Genomic DNA, 5,708 nt, shown 5'->3' with positions numbered 1-5,708 from the left:
AGGAGTCCAGGCAAAGCATAGCAGTCCTGCTGAGCTGTTGGGGTAGAGATTAAAGTCCTCAGAGGCTGAGAAAGCTGGATTTGCAAAGCAGAATACAAAAGATGAGAACGCTCCCAGAGAAACAGCTCCAGGAACAGGCATTGGCCTCCTGAGACTTTCACTTAATACTAAGCAACACATGAAAGGTAAAACTAAGCAGTGTGTGGGGGAAATGCCTAAGAAGCTGGGCAAAAATGATCAGCTACAAGAGAACTGCAAACTGAATAAATTAAAAAAAAAACTCACTCAGAGATGGGACACTATCTTGTATTGGCTACCCAAACTGAAGGTATTGAGTATCTGAGATATTCGATAGAGACCCCAGAAGTCTTCATGGTAGATCTATCCCATGTCACTCTTAAAAAGCTGAAAGGTAAGCTCAAACTAATTCAAAAGCAATTAAATTTCCTGTCAAAATATACTTCAGTCCTCTCTAAATGAAGACAGAAAATTCTATGCACTTATCAGAACAATATTCACAATGACTATAATCACTTAAATTTTTCTCTAAACGTGAAGCAGGAAAATGAAGCTCATTGTTGAAGCTCATTGTCAGGAGAAATGCTTGTTAATAGCAAAGAACTGAGAAATGACAGAAGCAATGCAGCTAGCAGACAAATCCATTAAAACAATGTTATAAATACTCTTAAGGATTTAAATGAAAACAAGAATCTAATGAGGAGAGAAATGAAAGATTAAAAAAAGAAATATGGCTTATAAGGCTGACAAACAATATCTGAGAGGAAAATTTAACAGGAAGGACTTAATTGCAGATTAGAGAGAGGGGATAAAAGGGTTAATAAGCTTGAAGACATAGTAAAAGTGGAAACTAAAGTACTGAGGAGAAAACGTTTGAAAAGTAAGTAAACAGAAACTCACTTACCTGCAGAACCAGAGGGATTCCTGAAAAAGAGGAGAGGAGACAGATTAACAGGGAAAAAAAGAGAGAGAACAGGCAAAATTTCAGAATGTCTTTAAAACCACTTTATAGAGGTATGATTGACCAACCCAAAGCAATACATATTTAATGTAAAGGTCTGTATAGTCAAAACTATGGCTTTTCCAGTAATCAATACCATACCAATGTGAGAGGTAGACTATAAAGAAGGCTGAGCACCAAAGAATTGATGCTTTCAAACTGTGGTGTTAGAGATGACTCTCGCGAGTCCCTTGGGCTGCAAGAAGATCCAACCAGTCCATTCTAAAGGAAATCCAACCCTGAATATTGACTGAAAGGACTGATGCTGAAGCTGAAACTCCAATATTTTGGCCAACTGCTACAAAGAGCTGACTCATTAGAAAAGACCCTGAAGCTGGGAAAGATTGAAGGCAGGAGGAGAAGGGGATAACAGAGGATGAAATGGTTGGGTGGCATCAGTGAGTTAATGGAAATGAGTTTCAAGAGACTCCAAGAGATAGTGAAGGACAGGAAAGCTTGGCATGATGCAGTCTACGGGGTCTCAGAATCGGACACAACTGATCAACAGAATAACAAAAATGGACAACAGACCTAATGAGTTTGGAGATAAGTATATATCCATGAAATTGTCACCACAATCTATGCCATAAATATGCCTATCACCTCCAAAATGTTCCTGCTACCTTCTTTATTTATTTATATTATTTTTCTGATACGACAAAAAGCTTTACTGTCATAGAAATTTTTAGTTTCCAATAAATTTTATATTATTAATTAAAGGCACTATGCTATACAGCAGATTTCTAGGACTTACATAACTCAAACTTTGTACTCTTTGAGTAATACTTCTATAAATCCACAGAACCAGGAAATTCAAAAAACAGGATAAAGACAAAGAAAACCACAAGAAGTCATATCTTAGTCACATACATTATTGAAAACCAGTGAAAAAGAGAAGCGTCCAGAAAAAAAAAAACAAAAAAACCTGACTTTGGCTCAAATGGTTGTAACGGTGAATTCTATGGAACACTGAAGGAAGAAAATATAATCTTACATAAACCCAGAAATTAGAAGAGAAGGGAACAATTCCCAACTTACTTTACAATTGTTTTGTTCAGGTTCCCAGAACAGAGATATTATAAGAAAACTACCAAGTTTCTAAACACAGAAACATCAAAGATTAGCAAACCTAAGTGAAACTGAAAGTCCTGTCAGACTCTTTGTGATACCACGGGCTGTATAGTCCATGGAATTCTCCAGGCCAGAATACTGGTGGGTAGCCTTTCCCTTCTCCAGGGGATCTTCCAAATCCAGGTTTCCTCCACTGCAAGTAGATTCTTTACCAGCTGAGCCACAAGGGAAGCCCAAGAAAAATGGAGTGGGTAGCCTATCCCTTTCTCCTGTGGATCTTCCCAACTAGTTATTAACCAATCTTGCATTCCTGTGATAAACCAATCAGTTATCGGGTTAACTTTTTAATTGTTGTAGCAAACCTAAGTTAACACAGAATAACTGATTGGTTTAGCACAGGAATGCAAGATTGGTTAATAATTCAATAGCAATCCAGGTTACTCATCATACTAAAAGAAAAAGGGGAAAACAATGTATTATCTCAATAAACATGCAGACGAAGCATTTGACAGTATTCAACATCTACTCAAGCTCAATGCTCTTAAACAGAATAAAAGGAGACTATCTTTATTTGCAGATAACATGATAGTACACATTAAAAAAAAAATCAGTCTACCAAAAAAAACCTATCTAGAACATCCTGATAAATTTACAATAATGTAAGGTCACAGGATATAATACTGAAGATCAATATCAAAACTTAATATAAAATCTATTCTAATTCTATATACTAGCAGCAACAATGGAAAAATAAAGTATTTAGGTACCATTTCCAGTAGCATAAAAACAAAATATTCAGATATGTATATAAATATAGGCATGTAAGACTTCTATAGTGAAAATCATAAAACATTACTGAGAGAAATTAAGAAAAATAAATGGAGAGATACACCATATTCATGGATTAGAAGATAATACTAAAATATCAGTCCTCCCAAACCAATGTACTGATAATTGCAATCAAAATTTCAACAAGGATTTTTAAAAACTAAAAACAAACTGATTCAAAAATCTAGTTGAAATTTCAAAGGTGATAAATTTTTTAAAATATAAAAATTTTTTTTAAGTTTTAAATTCTAATTTTTTTAAAATTTAAAAATTTAAAAAAATTTTTAAATTTTAAAGTTTTTAAATTTTTTTTTAAAAATTAAAAAAATATTGAGAAGAAAGCTGGAGAAACTGTACTGAATTAAAGACTTATTATAAAGCTTCAGTAATCAGACAGGGTAGTATTTTCAAATGTATAAACATATTGCTCAGTGAAATATAATAGAAATCTTACAAATATATCCACATATATACAGTCATTTGATTTTCAATAAACATGCTAAGGAAACACAAGGTCAAAATACAATAAATGATGGTGGAACAACTGAATATCCATGTGGGAAAAAAAAATACACTTCAACACATATCATAACATACAGACAATTTTCTCAAAAGTGGATCCTAAATATAAATATAAAAGCAAAAGCTGCAAAGCTTTCAAAAGAAAACACAGAAAAATAACCTTTAAGGACTTGATGAAGACATGGATATTTTAAGATATAAACAAGTTGTTCATGCCCAAATAGTGTGTGAATACTACTCAGTAATAGGAAGGAATTTGCATGATCAAACGAGAGCATGGTTGAGTGTCCAAAACACTCTCCTCAGGTTCAGAAGGCGCATACTTGGTGGAACACACTGGTGGCTGGTGCAGGACACACATGCACATGGCCAAGACTTGTCCAATCAGAAGAATCCATCACTCTTCAGAGTTGGAGCTCGTGAGACATAGAAACAGAGACAATAGGAAATCTGTTCCAATACCAGCTGCACCATATCCATTTTCCAGGGCATCAGTAGCAGTGATGCCTCCAGAGGCATCCAGGAATTAGAGCTAGAAATGGAGGCTATATAATCTGAGACACCAATTTGTATAGTTGAGGTAATATCAGTGTCCTCCCTATAAAGAATCTGTGGCTTTATCAATATCTGTGCAGTTCTGGCTAGCTTCCAGCCTCTTTTATTCATGACAATTCCCTGAGTTTTGTTCTCATTTTTTTTGGCAAATTTGTGAGTTACTTAACAACCATTCAATGTTCTTTTTTTGAAATGGTTTCTGCTGGCTGTTCATTGCTACTGAGAACTCTAATATAAATTGCATCAATCATAGGCAATTTGATGATTTGAAAAGTCATATCTCTAGGTTTGACCTTATCTACAATCACACATTGTACAGACAGTCGTGATCAAAACAGTCCCCAAGAGAAAAAAAAATATAAAAAGGCAAAATGGTTGTCTGAGGAGGTCTTATAAATAGCTGAGAAAAGAAGAGAAGCTAAAGGCAAAGGAGAAAAGGAAAGTTATACCCATCTGAATGCAGAGTTCCAAAGAATAGCAAGGAGAGCTAAAAAAAAAAAAAAAAGTCTTCCTAAGTGATCAATGCAAAGAAAGAGGAAAACAATAGAATGGGAAAGACTAGAGATCTCTTCAAGAAAATTAGAGATACCAAGAGAACATTTCATGCAAAGATGGGCACAATAAAGGACAGAAACTGTATGGACCTAACAGAAGCAGAAGATATTAAGAAGAGATGGCAAGAATACACAGACGAACTGTACAAAAAAGATCTTCATGACCCAGATAACCACGATGGCGTGATCACTCACCTAGAGCCAAGACATCCTGGAGTGTGAAGTCAAGTGGGCCTTAGGAAGCATCATTGTGAACAAAGTTAGTGGAGGTAATGAAATTCCAGTTGAGTTATTTCAAATCCTAAAAGATAATACTATGAAAGTGTTGCACTCAATATGCCAGTAAATTTAGAAAACTCAGCAGTGGCCACAGGACTAGAAAAGATCAGTATTCACTCCAATCCCAAGGAAAGGCAGTGCCAAAGACTGTTAAAACTACTGCACAATTGCACTGATTTCACATGCTAGCAAGGTAATGCTCAAAATTCTCTAAGCTAGGCTTCCACAGTACTTCCAGATGTTCAAGCTGGATTTTAAAAAGGCAGAGGAACCAGGGATCATAGATGATAAAAATGTTAGATGATATTTAGATGATAGAAAAAGCAAGAGAATCCAGAAGAACATCTACTTCTGCTTCATTGATCATGCTAAAGCCTTTGACTGTGTGGATCACAACAAATTGTGGAAAATTCTTAAAGAGATGGGAGTACCAGACCACCTTACCTGCAGCCTGAGAAACCTATATGCGGGTCAAAAAGCAGCAGTTAGAACCAGGCGTAGAACAACGGACTGGTTCCAAATTGGGAAATGAGTACATCAAGACTGTATATTGTCACCCTGCTTGTTTAAATTTTATGCAGAGTCATCATGCAAAATGCTGGGCTGGATGAAGCACAAGCTGGAATCAAGATTGCTGGGAGAAATATCAATAACCTCAGATATGCAGATGACACTATCCTTATGGCAGAAAGTAAAGAAGAGCAAAGGAGTCTCTTGATGAAAGTGAAAAAGGAGAGTGAAAAAACTGACTTAAAACTCAACATTCGAAAAATGAAGATCATGGCATCCATCACTTCATGGCAAATAAATGGGGAAACAATGGAAACCATGACAGACTTTATTTTCTTGGGCTCCAAAAGCACTGCAGATGGTGACTACAG

General features: G+C 35.6%; 1 long non-coding RNA gene across 1 annotated transcript; it reads right to left on the bottom strand.

Annotated features, from left to right (window-relative positions):
• Positions 1-284: 284 nt before the first annotated feature.
• On the bottom strand, positions 285-2,310 carry LOC136152386 (uncharacterized). Its single transcript, XR_010660204.1, has 3 exons — positions 2,057-2,310; positions 923-942; positions 285-405 (listed from the first exon to the last, which is right to left on the bottom strand). It is a non-coding gene; the product is annotated as an uncharacterized lncRNA (long non-coding RNA).
• Positions 2,311-5,708: the final 3,398 nt, after the last annotated feature.

Source organism: Muntiacus reevesi, chromosome 21 (genome assembly GCF_963930625.1).
Source record: "Muntiacus reevesi chromosome 21, mMunRee1.1, whole genome shotgun sequence".
In the NCBI taxonomy this organism is placed as follows: Eukaryota; Metazoa; Chordata; class Mammalia; order Artiodactyla; family Cervidae; genus Muntiacus; species Muntiacus reevesi.
This window is presented reverse-complemented; position numbering and strand designations above follow the sequence as displayed.